Source organism: Hakea prostrata, chromosome 4 (assembly GCF_041222555.1).
Source record: "Hakea prostrata isolate BN-2017 chromosome 4, UWA_Hpros_2, whole genome shotgun sequence".
In the NCBI taxonomy this organism is placed as follows: Eukaryota; Viridiplantae; Streptophyta; class Magnoliopsida; order Proteales; family Proteaceae; genus Hakea; species Hakea prostrata.
The window spans coordinates 26,703,114-26,719,955 of NC_142603.1; positions in this window are offsets into that span (position 1 = coordinate 26,703,114).

A 16,842-nucleotide genomic window follows, 5' to 3' on the forward strand; every position below is an offset into this window, starting at 1 on the left:
CACTCGGATTTTCATCCGATGCCCCGACTTAAGAAAGTTCGAAAGATTATCCATAAGCGTTGAAGTGTTGAAGGACCCACACAAATTTTCATCCGATGCCTTATAGTTGGATCTTGTTCTTGAATGTGGTGTATGATGCCCCCCAATCAAAAGATAGTTTGTTGAAAGCCAAAAATTGCATTGATTGAGTTGAAAATGATTACATCGCGAACAAAATTGAAATCATCCTCAAGGATAAAACTTTTTGAGATGCCTAGCATTCCACGAACGATCCAACTCTTTTCGGGAATCGATGTTCTTCAGCCTCGTAAGCTCCTCGAACCGACCGGTTTCACAACCATATAAGGTCCTTCCCAGGAGAGGTCCAACTTTCTTTGGTGACGCGGGTCGGAAGCTAGGGTGTTTCTCAACACCAAATCTCCGGCTAAGTACCGACGATTCTTCACTCGAGTATTATAATGAGACGCTATCCTTCTTTGATAATGTTGAGTTCGTGCTATTGCCTTTGCCCGAACTTCATCCAACACATCAAGACTATCAAGCAGTCCTTGTTCATTTGCTTTTTCCTCGAACTCACGATCCTGTAACGTCCCCGCCATTATCTCCACAGGTGCCAATGCTTCGGATCCATATGCCAACCTGAATGGAGTTTCTCCCGTAGGTGTTCGAACCGTAGTTCTATAAGCCCACAGTACATTGTGTAGTTCTTCGACCCAAGAAGCTTTGTCAGCTTCGAGTCTTCTCTTTATTCCTTCCAGTAGCGTTCGGTTAGTAACCTCTACCTCGCCATTGCTTTGGGGGTATGCCACCGAGGACATACGATGCTCGATCATATATGTTCCACAGAATTGCTCAAATTGTGGACAATGAACCGAGTACCATGGTCGGTGACAATTATCTTTGGAATCCCAAAGCAATATATGATTGATTCAAGCACAAATTTCTCCACTTTTTTTCTCGGTAATTGTCGCCAGTGCACCGGCTTCTACCCATTTTGTGAAGTAATCAATTGCTACTATAAGATATTCCCGTCCGCTCGATGCCTTGGTGAATTTGCCCATGATATCAATTCCCCACATTGCAAAGGGAATGGGATTTAGAATTGAAGTCATAGTTTCCGCCGGGCACTTCGATATCGTAGCATGAATTTGATTACATACATCGACGAACGTAGTCTATAGCAGCCTCTTGGATCTTAGGCCAATATAACCCAAGTCTTAGAATTTTGTGGGCCAGTGGCTCGCCACCCATGTGAGCGCCACAAATTCCTTCATGAACCTCAGCCAAAGCTGATTTTGCTCCTTCGGGGCCTATACATGTCATAAGGGGTCCAGCATAAGATCTTTTGTATAGTCTCCCATTCCGAATGACAAATCTAGCTGATCGAATTTTGATCAACCTTGCCTCTACCGGATCCTCGGGTAACTTGTCATACCTTAGATACTCGATTATTGGATCCATCCAAAGAACGTTCGCTTCAATATAAGAAATTTCTTTCTCATGATAACTTGGAAAAGTTATCTCTTCAATGTAGACCGAAGGGTCTAGATTCTTTTCCTTGGCATTGGCTAGTCGGGATAGCTCATCCGCCACCGAATTTTCATTCCTCGAAATCTGAGATATATTCAAATTCGAAATTGGTTTTGAAATGCCCGCACTATCTCCCGATATTTTTGCAAGCGTGGTTCTTTAATGCCATACTCCCCCTAGACTTGGTTGACTATAAGTCGAGAGTCACTATAAATAGTAACATCTGCGATAGCTAATGCTTTTGACAACCGAAGTCCTGCTATCAGGGCCTCATATTCCGCTTCGTTATTACTTGCATCAAATGCAAATCTCAAAGCATATCGAATAATAAATCCTGCTGAACTTTTTAATAGAATTCCAGCGCCTGCTCCATCTTTATTACTCGAACCATCCACATATACCTCCCAAGTGGTTGATATAATGGGATCCTCAATGGTGGGTTCCACTGGTGCAGTAGTTTCTACTACAAAGTCGGCTAATGCCTGAGCCTTGATTGCAGTTCTGGGCTTAAAGCTCAATTGGAACTCACTGAGCTCAACCGACCAGGATACCATCCTTCAAGACAAATCAGGTTTGTTAAGAACTTTACTAAGAGGAAAAGTTGTAAATACCTCAATTGGATGAGCCTGAAAATATGGCCTTAGCTTCCGGCGGCCATCATGAGAGCGAGCACTGCTTCTCAATCTGCGAATATCTCGTCTCCGCATCTAGCAACACGTGGCTTACATAGTAAATCGGCCACTGTTTCTTATCTTTTTCACGAACAAGTACTGCACTGACCGCTGAAAGGGACGTCGCTAGATATAGCTGTAATATTTCCCCCTTCTCTGGTCTGGACAAAATCGGTGGTTGTCCGAGTGCTTCTTTTAACTCCTCGAAAGCTTTCTGGCACTCTTTGGTCCATTTTGCTTCCTTGCTGCCCCTCAAATCTTTGAGTGCCTTGAAGAAAGGCAAACATTTTTCTCCAGACTTGGAGATGAATCGATTCAAAGCAGCAACTCTCTCTGCTAAACACTGCACATCACGAACAATTTTGGGAGCCTCCATATCAACAAGAGCTTGTATTTTGGCAAGATTAGTCTCAATTCCTCTCTGTGATACCATGAAACCCAAGAATTTGCCCGAGGAGACTCCAAAGGCACATTTTTCTGGGTTCAACTTCATTTGATGCTTCCTCAGTACTGAGAAAACCTCAGTCAAATCTGCAATGTGATTTGCTTTTGTAAAGCTTTTCACCGGCATATCGTCAACATACGCTTCAACATTCTTTCCTATCAGCTCTTTGAAAATCTTGTTGACAGCCCTCTGATATGTTGCTCCTGCATTTTTCAGGCCAAAAGGCATGACCTTGTAATAATAGCTCTCACGATCAGTCATGAAAGCCGTATACTTCTCATCCTCCTTGTTCATAAGGATCTGATTATACCCTGAGTAGGCATCCATGAAACTTAATGTTTCATATCCTGCAGTCGCATCTATTAAGAGGTCAATCCGAGGCAACGGGTAGCAATCTTTTGGGCAAGCTTTGTTTAGATCCGTGTAGTCTGTACACATTCTCCACTTCCCATTCGCCTTTTTCACCATCACCACATTGGCCAACCAAGTTGGGCACTCGATTGGTTCTATGAAACCAGAATTCTTAAGTTTTTCAACTTCACTTCGAACGGCTTCATACTTTTCAATAGAGAAATTTCTCCTTTTCTGTATCACTGGTTTCGCCTTAGGGTCTATCCAGAGTTTGTGCTCTGCAATGGCCCGATCGATCCCAGGCATGTCCTCAGCAGACCATGCGAATACATCTTTATTTTGTTGAAGAAATAACTTCAACTTATCTTTAAACTCTTCCAGCCGTTCAGACCCGATATAAGTAATCTTTTTCTCATCCTCGGTACACAGCTGGATTTGCTCCGCTTTCTCCACCTGGTTCGGGCCTTTGCATCTCTCGTCTCTTCCCGATCATCTCGAACTTCTATGGGGAGGGCAGTAACCTTCCTCGGACCCTCCTTGTCTTTTAAATAGGCAACATAACACTACCGAGAGATCTTCCGGTCGAGGAGACTTGACCAATTCCCATATCGATCGGGAATTTTATCTTCGTGTGTTTTGTCGAAACAATAGCACCTATCTTGGATAAAGATGGTCGCCCGAGAATCATATTATAGGCTGGTAGTTCTCGAACCACCAAAAAATTGATTCGGACAAATGTTTCTTTAGGAAAACTTCCAATGGAAAGATCCAACTGAACCGATCCTTCCGCTACTGCAGATGACCCTGCAAAGCCATATAGGTGTGTAGATGAAGGTTTCATCAAGTCCCGATCAACCTTCAATTTTTGATACACTTCGTAGGAAATTAGGTCATTTGCAGACCTGTATCAATCAAAACTCTATGCACTTCCCGCCGTGCAATCTCTACCTTGATGACTATAGCATCATCATGAGGTAAACAAACGTCTCTTTCGTCTTCTTCGCTAAAGGTGATAGAATCTTCACCATTCAGCTTCTTCCGCTTCTGCGCCTCTCCGGCTCCAACAAATTTGGATTTTGTTTTCAGACTCCGGAATGATTCGGGCTCTGGTCTCCCGAAGATGGTAAGGATGGGTGACCGAGGAGCAGCTTCAATCACCGCCTTGCCTTTTTTAGACTTCGGGGCCTCCCTCGATCGTTCTGAACTAACCGAACGATCCCTCTTTGGAGCAGCTGGACGTGGCCCACGTGGCTCCTCCCTTCTCCGCTAACAAAACCGGACGGATGTCCCCGAGATATCAATCTCTCAATATCTACCTTCGGATGACGACAAGTCATTAGTATAATGACCATAGTCCTTGTGGAATCGGCAATACTTTTCCCGATCCTGCTGCTCTCCGGGTTTCAAAAGAATTTTAGGCGGCCACTTTAAAATATTTTTTCTTTTGAGGATATTCAAAATATCAGCCCGAGGAGCATTCAATGGAGTGTACTCACTTCTACCGGGGGATCTTTGGCGCCAAGGCTGGGATTTTCCAACCCGATCACGAACATTCTTCTTTGGCTTCGCTTCGCTCAGGGAGCCTTTTGTTCCTTATTGGAGACTTTATTATCTCCTTGGCGCGCATCTAGAATCTCCATGACTTCATCCCTTCTGGCATCTCTATACCAACTCAGCATAAGTCGTGGGTATATCTTGTAGTAATAACTCCAGGAGTTTCCGATTAGTGAGTCCTGTGAATAGAGCGGTTCTGGCTACTTGTTCATCCAAGTTTTCTATCTCCATCGTCACTTTGTTGAATCTTTTCGAAAACTCTCGATCGATTCGCTCTTTCCTTGTTTGACAAGTAAACAAGGTTTCTTCCGTTTTCTTGACCCGTATCCCCCACTCGGAATCGCCCTATGAATTGGCGCGCCAATTCGTCGAAGTTTACGATTCTTCCAGAGGGGAGGTTAGAAAACCACTTTTGTGCCGCTCCAGTTAGAGATGAACCAAAAACCCTGCATAAAATTTCATCAGAATTACCTGAAACTACCATGGTCTGTTGGTAATAGCCGATGTGAGCTGTTGGATCTCCGGAGCCATCGAATGTTGAGAAGGTAGGCAAACGGAAGTTATGGGGAAACCGATATCCCGCAATTGGCTCAAGCAAAGGAGTCTTCCGAATGACCGAGTAAATATCCTCGGTTATTCTTCCCTTAGCCAACTGCCCTAACTTCTCATTGATGTTGGCCAATTCTTGACCAATCTGGGTCGGGTGATCTTCAGCAATATGATCACGACCTCGATTAACACGATCATCCCGTGCTACTCGATCATCATGAACAACCCGTCCTTCCTGAGCGTTCCTCTCGTCACGAACTGCTCGATCATCACTAACGGTTCTTCTGACAGTGGGTGAGTGAGTTCTTACCCCAGTATCCAACCTTGTATTTGAATCAGTTGTACTCTCTTGCGGTCTGTCGAACCGATCGCCTCGCCTCGGTTGATCATCGATCCTCCGAAATCCTCGGTCTCCTTCGCGGAAATTCTGATCAACATTCCGGTCTTCAGCCATTCTTTGGTCATGTGGCAATGCACGTCTCCCTGAATCGCGTTGATCAGGCTCTTGTGGTAAAACCACTCGTCTGGTGAGCACGCGGAGTGCTTGGCTCACCTCCAAGAGTTGAATCTTTACCTGATCCAATTGATCTTGGATTGTATCAGGAGGAGGATTACGTCCTCCCTGGCCATCATCCACTTCGATAGGATTTTGGCTTTCCGGGGAATATCCGGATTATTCACCCCAGGTATCTGAACACCGGAATTGCGTTGTGCAGCGGCTGCTGATCTAGTCACCATGGCTTTTCAAGTCTTTCCCACAGACGGTGCCAAATGATGCGTCCAAAATCTGCTCAGCCCTTGGATCTCCACTTGATGTCCTGCAAAACGAAAGCGTCAAATGTGGCCCGACCGCTGGGGTCGGGAGTCCACCTCCGAAGGCTAAGTCAGTTGATGAACTTAATCACAAACGGCTCTGCTAGAAGCACGAGCTAATGAATGAAGAAACGGGAAAGGTGATCTAGATAGCAGAACGCTGATAGTTTTAGGTCTATCAGTATGTATCTGAACCTGAGTCTCAGATAGTATTCTTTTTGATCGATTGATCCGTCCCTCCTCGTATGGTAGTGAGGTTTATATAGAGTGTACCTTCGAAACTCCTTCGTTGGATGCACTTGAGCCTTCTTCGGGTAGTCGTTGGATCTCATCAGTGAGATCCGTTGAGCGATAGACTTCTACTAGTTTGGGCTAGTAGAGGACTCCTGAGATAACCGTTAGGTTATGCGATAGTTATCCCTTTGATGATGATTATCCGCAGCCGTCAGTTTGAGTCTGCTGTCATCAGGGTGATTACCCTAATCCATAAGTAAGATTAGGGCACGCTTGCAGCCGAATGAGCTTTCTTCTTCAGCAAGCCATCTTCCGGACCTGGTTCGCTCGGGAGCGATTCGGTTTTCTCCGTCTCGACCGGGGTCGAGGGTCCGACCAGGTATGAACCTGGTCTGATCATAAACTCTCCATATCAAAAGTAACTTTGGAATCTGTTAAAACATTACTTCAAAGATGGGTTCAAGATCATATACCTTAGTGATTTTGACTGCAATGAATCTAGACACAGGATGTGCATCTTTGCGTTCTCGTTCCCTTGATCTGTTTTTTTGTACTTCTGCAGGTTATTTCCATGCTTCCAAATTAGTAAACCACAATGATAAAGGTTCAAGGCTAACTTCTTTCCAAAGAGAAGTCATAGAGAGAGAAAATGAGAGTATTCGAATGTTTTAGTAATCTGTTATGTATTCCATCCCTCTATTTATAATATTCTTACTATCAACCCTAATTCCATAATTAGAGTTTCATTTAGACTCAAAATATTAGAGTCCTGCTTAGACTCATCCAAATACAAGATTAGTTATCTAGGAATACAAAATATAGTGGGTCTCCCCTACTACTGTTAACATCTCCGACTAGCCAAAAGTTGGCGGAGCTATCCAAATACTCTCATCAATTTTAATCCATTTAATGCAAAAATGGAACGTGTGACTTAAGAGATGTATCTAGGGCAGGAATGCTATATTAAGTCTCCATTTGACCAACAAAGCACATCACTCAAATTTAATCTCATTATACCTAAATTATACCTAATTCCACACTCTTGATCGCTTATAGTGAGCAATGTGGATAAATCTTATATGATGTACTCATGATTTTTTCAATATGACAAATCACATGAGTAATGAGTCCCATCACTGTAGGGTACATAATGAAAAGTTTACCCAAAGTACTCATGCCATTTTGATTATTCCCAACTGCTTTTTCAATCTTGCCCTACAAGACAGCATCAACCCCGATCTTAAGGAACAAGCTAAAGTAGCATCATTGGGTGTCCTATTCACGGCATAGTCTAAGGTGAAGGGTACAAGTAGGATCATCTGAATGTGATATTGATGGCTCACACATTGACGAAGTAAGGATCCATTGTGTCACTCTCATCATCGATCAACTGCAGCACATGCAACTAACATGCATGTTATGACTAAGGGTGTCAATCGGTACGGTTTCGGTATGGTACCAACTTTGAATACCGAAAACCAGAACCGTACCGTACCGAATTTAAACGGTACGGTACGGTTTCGGTATTTGCAAAAAGGGTTCAGTACGGTTTCGGTATTAAATCGATACGGAAAAACTGTTTAAACACAGTATCTAGTGCGGTACACTTTTGGTACAAACAAACTCATGCCACTTTTGTTATTAGTTCATTAAGATCCTAATGAAATTGCGACCAAACAATTGATTGAATTTGATATTAACGGAGACAAAGCAAGTAAATCTAAGAAGAGGAGTGAAGGACGAAACGAAAAATTGAAATAGAAAATTATAGATAGGGTAAATGTGAAGTTTTTCATTATAAAATTACATTTATATCCCTTAATTTGGTACGGTACCAATTCAGTACAGTTTCGGGACATACTGACAGTATGAGTACCTAAAACCAGAACCGTTACCGAAAAAAGTCGGTTTCGGTAGGTACCATACCGAATTTTGAACGGTCCGGTACGCAATTTTTAGACTAAGCAGTTCGGTACGGTTAAACGGTTTCGGTACGCAATTGACACCCTTAGTTATGACGTAATTTCCACTGAAACGAGCATGTCACAAAAGAAGAAAAAAAATCCATACAAATCTTGATTCAATTGCTACCTAAAGCACCTAGTCTGATTCTTTTACAATTAGTTGTCCAACAACCAATTGTAGAAGATTGACATTTGGCTTCAACTCAGGTAACACGAAAATGTGGTGTCTCCATGTTTGACTTGAGAGATCTCATCTTAGTACTTATTAAGGCGGCCCTCATTGGTTTGAAATCCCCCAAAGCCTTACAAAATCATAGGCTCATCTTGCTCACTTTCTCAAGCGCCAAGATGAGTTACCTGTGTGAGCGGTAATTCAATACATGGTGACATCTTTACATAAATAAATGTGTACAAACAATATCACTCTGAATACATTCAATATAACTGAAACAATTAAATGTTTATCCATCAATAGAAGTGTCTAATTAAGTAGATACATATCTAATCCTCTTCAATCCCAAGTTCCATATATGAACAAGGAAAAACATCTCTAGCAATGAGCTTTATCAACAGGTTTAGCCAACTCATTGCTAATGAAGATATAAATTATGAATACTTCATATTTGTCCAACCATATCCTGAATGTGGTGATATCAAACGTGTCCAGCCATCCTATAGAATTCTAGGATCTCATGTTAGTGTTTCTATGCTTCTTAATGCGTGAGCATAGTAACACTCAAGCGACCATCTATTAAGTAAATGGCATTGTAAATCATTGCTATTGGGAAATGCCATGTCAACATTGCCACATCAGCCTCCATTAGTTTTGATGATAAAAAAAAAAAAAAACACACAAATTACTGATGTCTACATTAAGTTGTGAATGTCTAGCTCATTACTAAAGCAAGTAGACCAAATCCAACTCATTGAACCAAACTCGGATGCTCAAGCCCAAGTTAAGATCAAGTAAACCTGGACAAAGAACGAAGGTCAAGATGAGCGTCAAGACCAAAGCACAAGAAGATGTGAAAATTAAGTGAAATCCAAGACTCAAATAAATTAGGGACTTAGGACACCTTCATATGCACTTATATGTACTCACATTAAATTATATGCATATCATGTCACTAGACTGACCTAGGATATATTAGGAGAGTTTATGAAGCTTAGGGTTGGCTAGAAATATAAAAAACCCAATCAAGTCCCTGTTTTGCACTGACTATACACTTTGTGCTATAGACAGACGTCCATCTAAGCCAGACAGTCATTCGTTTGGTCATAGAGAGCCAGACGAAAATCTGTCTAGCTATAGCAAGCCAGATGGACATCCGTTTGGTCCTGACTTAAGCCAAATGGCTATTTTTTAGAAGGATCTTTGTCTGATTCAGACGGATGTTCGTCTGGATTGAAATTTCACAAAAATTTCTATCCATCAGGAGGTTGGGTCAAGTAATTGAACGCCATCTTTATAAATCCAATTACTCCCATTTGAGAGTCTCTACCTTGCCTATTGAGCATTTACTATCTCACAACTCTCAAAGCTCTCAAATTGGTGAACAATCATTGATCGCTTGCCTTCCAACTTCACTCAACTTTGAAAGACATTCCAAAGTTATCAAACAAGCTCATTGGAGTAAAGTTTGGAGTGACTGAAGTTTATTGGCACTTTATTAGTGGTGCATCTCTTCCATTGAGCATTCATTCATCATTGCATCACACTCACACAAGAGATAAAGTGCCATACCCCTTGTTAGGTTATGTCTTCTAACTCTTCAAATTGTATTGTTGTTTAATTCTAGTCTAGATTGATTAGAATTGGTATATGGTGCTCTTGTCCTATTTAGAACAAATATTATAAAGGGTGCTCTTGCCCTATTGAACATAGATTGTAAAGGGTTTGATATTTATCCATTGTATTGAAAGATAATCACTAGTGGAATATTCTCTTGAGGCCAAGAAAGGAGTGGACATAAACTTGCAAAGTCGAACCACTATTAAATATTTGTCTTGTGGATTGATTGCATTACTTTATTATCATTGAAATTTAAAATTTATATTGTATTTGCAATTAAACCGAAAAACTAGGCAAGTCCACTAGTTGCAACCTATTTACCCCCCCCCTCCATATTGGGATTTACTTTTATCCTAAAAGACAAGGTTGTTGCCTTGATGTGGTACAAAATGGACCCACATTGCCGTATCTTTGGTTAAGCCAGAGTATGTTGGAAATTAGCAATTGTTAATGCAAGACTTTATGTGTGTCATCCTCCAACTTACTTTCATCAATCTTTATCTCATAGGTTCAAGATCCATGTTAGCATCTTTTATGTTAGGAAACTAGTCTCAAGAAAATGAACATTGCAAAACTCTATGTGTGTCATCCTCCAACTTACTTTTCATCATAAAATATAGCCTTTTGAGCCATTAAAGTACTAATAAATATGGTCCTTATAGCTTTAGGGCTAAGTCTCCCACACTTATAGGAGCTACAATGACTATCACTTGCATATCTCTATGGTCACATATGCCACAACATAAGCTTTGCACCTTTATAGTTCATTGGGAATAGAGAAAATTGACTGTGATGGCACATTATTGTCGATGCCAATTGCAGTCACAAAAGAATCCCCCAAAAAAAGATATTGGAGGTTGACTTGCGCCATTACCATCCTAAATATATCTAAAAGTGAAAATTTTTCTATTTCCTGCTACATTATTATTATTTCTTATAAGAAAGAAAGAATTTTCAAATTGCCTTCTCATTAATTATCTGCAATGTCCACAAGGGATAAGCTCAAGGGTTGGAGGTACATTTTTAAAGGTTCCAACAAGCCTTACTGGCTAAACAAGGCCCACATATTGGTAGATTGACCTTACCAAGTGGGTCAAAAAGGCCTTCTGTAGCTAGCTTGGCAATCTTGTCACAATTCATGTGTCTTAATCTAGATTGCTCAGAGAATATACGAGATCACAATAAACATGGATCACTAAAGATGAAGTAGAAACAGTTAGATTAAGAAAATCTGACTTGATGAAACCATTCTAAAGTCAAAATTTCCAAACAAACACCATTGGAACGTATTTTCCAAAACAACTATATTAAGGAATTTAACAAAGACAAAAGTATGTTAAAATTGAAACTAAATTACACTGAATTTATGATACTTTTAGCAAGTCATGGAGAAGTATTATACACCCAATGTGCAAATCGAGCTTAAGGGTACCATCCTACTTTATTACTTCATTCATGTTAATTCCCATGTAGATAGTTTGAAAGCCATCAGGGAAAAGTCTTGTAATCTATGATTATCCCTCAATCTCTAGCAATACGTCTTGTCGTTCCTATATACAATCCATTTAGATTGAGTATGAGCAACCAAAACATGTATAAGCATCATAGTATACAGAGAAAGGGATCAGAATGGTATCTTCTTTGACTTAGTGCAATCACGAGCGAAGTGTCCCATCATTTGGCAGTCATAGCATTTGACTTTGTAAGGACCTTTATTTCTACCACGCTTGCATCTTTGATGCTTGGTAGATTTGCCTCCACTTAGTGCTAGGCTCAAAGCCTTAAATTTATTTCCTGCTATGCCTTTTCTCTTGCGCTTAGACCGAGATATCTTATGCTACTGCTTTTTGGCGACAAAAGACTTGTTTTAGGGTTACTTCTTGGCGCTCTGCCTCTAATAAACAACGACATCATTGAAAATGTTGATGTCCTATTATGTGAGAAGCATTTTTATTTGGGCCCAGGAATTAGGTTGCATCTTAATGAATGTTTGAACCTGTTGCTTATCTATAAGGGTGTCCAACCATCATTCAGTTTCCTAATCAAGTATTTCATAGCACTTAGCTGCTCAAGCATGGTATGCTCGGGATCCATGTGGTACATATCCAACTTCAAAGTCATGGCCCTTAACCTAGTTGTTGATGTACTTCGATACTCTAATTTTGACTGGTCTCACATAGACTTGGTAGTAGAGTATTCCTCATATACACTAATAAAGTCTTCCAGCATACTACTAAGCATGAAATAGAATATAGATCTTTTTTAAACCAAGTTTCATTGGCATCCTTTTAGTGTCAGACAATGTTACCCTCTTTGGGTTTCTTCATTTCAAAGATCAAGAAGTTTGGGGAACCTTGTTCGTTAAGCATGGATAGAATCCTACGATGCCATATGTCATAGTTGGTCATCTAACTTATAACATTTTTCAATGTCTGCTACTCCATTTAAGTTGGCCATCACTACGTTCAACAATGCGCAATATGACATTTAGATCTTGTTTAACAAACCCTAATTAAATTAATGGTTTTCACACCCACAAGGTGAGACCAACAACTTGCTAAGCTCATAATCAAATCTCACAAGAATGAACTGAAAACAAATAATTTCAACTAGTTTCAAACAAAAAAGAAAAGAAAAATGAATTTAAGATTCCACAACCACATGATTGCGTCATATATATAGATGTGCATAGGTCCCACTAAAGGAGCTCAAAATTTGGTACTTGAAATGACACAAAGTTAGTATAAGATTGTAATGCATAGCGTGAAGAACCCTTTACATGGCATCCAAAAAATAATTAAAATTACAACCCTATAATTACTTCAAATAATATCCTACAACATCACTAATAGGGTGTATCACACTTTGCATCACTTTTAAACATAAATTCTAATGCATATACATAAGAATATATCATTTCATTAGCACCAAATAAGATCTCTTTCAAAAATAAATTAAATAAATATATTTGGTCTGTTGAAAAGAGATGTGCATCCAACAGATGAAGTGAATGAAAGGTCCAATCTGCCAAGTATGGGTATAATTTTAACAAGAAGAAGAAGAAAAAAAAGAATTACATATACATAGCCACATCCAAATCTCAAAAAGTAATCAATGCATACAAAAAATTTCATCAATAAAATTTCAGATAAATTTACCATGGTTAAAGTATTCGGACATGCATTTTTCTTATGGTAGCCATCTCTCTATATAAAATAAAAAAAAAAAAAATCAATTCATAGAAAAAATTTGATAACAAATAAATGTCAGAATTAACTCCAAAGAGAAACAATTCTTTTTATGGTTTGATGTTATCAAGAAAAAAACACTTACAACATGTTTGTTTTTATACAAATAAAAATGACATGTCTCTTCAAATAGAGACGTGAAGGAACTTACCTAAACTCATTGCCTCCCCTTTTCCTTTTTTTTTTTTTTAAATAAAATTATATACTATTCAGCAAGAGATTGTGATAAAATACTTTCTAGTGACATCAGCCAAAAAAAATTAAGTTTTCAATAAGATTAATAAAGAGGGTTTATAAATAAAACAGATTTTGACCTTTTCTAAGGCCATACATTATTTTTCAAATTTGAAAAAGAGAATGAATTCCAATGGATTCCCATGAATTCTTAAATTCTTCAAATAGTTCTAGAGGCCTCTCAGTTTTTTTTCTTTCTTTATTTATGTTTTATTATTTTTTAAATATTGTTTCTTTCTTTTCAGAGACACAATTCCCCAAAAGGTTTTTATTTTTATTTTTTATTTCAATGTCCCTAATAGGTGGTGAAACAACGTCACTCACACAGACGTGTTTGATTTTTTGGATACAAAACTTATTAGGAACGAAAACATGCACCTAGTCCGAAAAGAAATTCTATTCTTTTCTAAATGTCTCAGTCTCAACTAAGACGTTAAATTAATCAATTCTGGATTTAGATCAAAATCCATTGTAGGTCGATTTGATTAAACAATACATAAAAATAGTGGATCGATGAAGGCTCAAGGCTCAAGCAATTGGTCATGTGAAATTCAAATTAAAATCAACCTTCCTATGGCTCTTTGCACCTGATGCGTCTAAAATCTGCTCAGCCCTTAGATCTCCTCGTGATGACTTGCAAAACGAAAGCTTCAGATGTGGCCGACCGCAGGGGTCGGGAGTCCACCTCCGAAGGCTAAGTCAGTTGATGAACTTAATCACAAACGGCTTTGCTAGAAGCACAGAGCTAAGGAATGAAGAACTGGGAAAGGTGATATAGATCGTAAGCCTCTGATAGTTTACGTCTACCAGTGTGTATATGAATCTGAGTCCCTCACCTCGTATAGCAGTGAGGTTTATATAGAGTGTACCTTCGAATCTCCTTCGTCGGATGCACTTGAGCCTTTTTCGGGTAATCGTTGGATCTTAACAGTTTGGACTAGTAGAGGACTCCTGAGATAACCTTTAGGTTATGTGATGTTTATCCCTTCGATAATGATTAGCCGCAGCTGTCAATTCGAGTCTGCCATCATTAGGGTAATTAACCTAATTCATAAGTTGAATTAGGGCGTGCTTGTAGCTGAATAAGTTTTCTTCCTCAGCAAGCCATCTTACGGATTCGGTACGCTCGGGAGCGAGTCGATTCCTTCTGTCTCGACGGGAGTCGAGGATCAAATCAGGTATGAACCCGGTTCGATCATATTTTCTCCATATCACGAGCCCCCTAGACCAAGCGTTCAATCGATCCCGAGGGCTTGGTTTTTAACTGGGTTCTTCGTCAGACAATAGTCTCTGCATGTTCCATTAAATGTCATATCACATTTAATGCAGTGATCACTTTTCCTCGAGCGTTGTGAGGGTAAGGCCACGTGTCTCCTTGCAGTCGATCTGTCGTGGCTCACATAATCCAAGCGACGGTTTCCGAACGCCTGTTTCAGATTCGTGAGTTCAAACTTTCAAAATGTCTTCTAATCTCGATCGTTGATTTTGAATCAATCTTGATCGTTCAGATTCCCGAACACTCGTGCGGGTGCTTTTAAAAGCGGTTCGTTGTCTTCGTAGGTTTCATTCTTCCTGTCCGAAATTTGAAACTTTGTCGTTTGCTTTGTGCCTTCCTGCTCTCAAGCTTTTGCCTCACTGAATCAGTAAGTTTACTGGTCTTTTTCTTTTTGTACCTTACTGAAACAAGTAATGGCGGATAATAGGGTTTCTCTGGTATCCAGTGTTAGTAATAGTAGTGGTAATGAAGCTTTTGCTTCTCCTCCTTCGGAACAGTCGGATAGTGATAACAAAACCCTAACTATCCTCTGGCGCAAGTTTGCTGAAGTTTCTCAAAAAGGTTTAGAGAGAAAAACCGAAACTCCTTCTGTCCTTCCTGAGTCTGGATCTTCCAAGACTTCTAGGGTAACTGCCGAGTCTTCTAGGCAGCCTCAAACTTCCAGGTCCGATGGTGGACCTGGCTTTGTTCCCTCCATTTTCAAGGAGGAAACCCTTCTTTCAGCAATCCAAGATTTTGATTTTCCTTCCTCTTATCAAGTTAGGGCTCCCCATCCTGATGAGAGGGTTGATTCAACCCTTTCGGGTGAATTTTCTCTGTAAATAGATGCACTGGAAAGCGGGGTTTGCCTTCCCTTTTTTAATCCTTTGTTCTCAGCCGTTCTGAATCATTGGGACATTTGTCCTGGAATGCTCCTTCCCAATAGCTGGCGTCTCATCGTCGGCTTCTTGGGTTTGTGTTTTGAACTTGGCATTACGCCATCTCTTTCTCTCTTTATGCATTTTCATGTTCTTTCTATCTCCCATCCTCCCGGATGGGTTTTTCTGTCCAAACGCAATAAGACTGAACTTGATTGGAGGGGCAGCATCCTTGTCAAAGGAACTTGCCCTTCTAACCACAAAAGATGGCGCGAACGATACTTTTTCTGTCGAGCGCCTCCCTCAGATCTTAACTTCCCGACCGTCTAGAGGCAGTGTACTTCTTCTTTCGAGAATAACCGAGGCCTTCCCTTATCCAAAGAAGACGAGGCGGCCATCAGGAAGATCAAATCCATTCCATGGTATCAAGAGATATATGGACTTGAGGTGGAGTATAACTCCATTCTTCAGTACTGGGGCTTGGCTCATTGTGAGCTTCTAACCATCATCTTTTAATTTTACTGAAGTGATACGTCTTCAATTCTGACTCTTGCTCTTCTTTGCAGTGCCTCCAAGAATGAACCTCGAGAACCTGCGAGTGAAGGCCGCTAGGGCCGTTGTGACAGCCGAGCAACGATCACCTAGAGCCTTGACCGTTGATCAAGAGGCTTTTGTTCCCTCTCCCGACCCCTCTTATAGGGGTATTAGGAATATCAAGCCCGTGGCTGATGCTTCGGGTAAAGGGAAGAAGCTGATGGTGGAGAGGTCTAATGTTTCCTCCTCTGCCCGAACCAAAAGGAGGCATGATACAGTTGATCCTTCCTCCCACAAAAAATCCAAAAATCCTGCGGATTGTGAGGAGGTCTTCACCCCCCGGTGGACCACTGAAGTTGACCGACGGGGGTGACACGGAGATCCCGAGAAAGCTGCAGAGTGGAGCTCCCTCAGTCTTGTTCCTTCTGATCGCCAGGAATTTGAAACCCTGGACGATGTTGCCCTTGTTAGTCAATCCACAAGGTACCGGTCTTCTTGCTTACTTATTTTTTCATAATTTCTCATGACTTCTTCTGATAATTTCTGCCTTCCCAGTAATGTTGTGTTGAGCTTCTATCAACACATGGAAGCGGTGAGCCAGGTTGGCCGCAACAGCTCCTTGCTGCAAACCTGTGAAGAGAATTTGGCCAAAGTCAATTCTAAGATAGACCGGCTTACCGCAGCTGCCGAGGAGCTGCAAAGAAAGCATGAGGAAGAAGTGATCTTCCTCAAGGAGGCCCTTGATGCTTCAAAGGCTCGTGCTGTTGCTGCTGAGCGCGAGGCCAAAAAG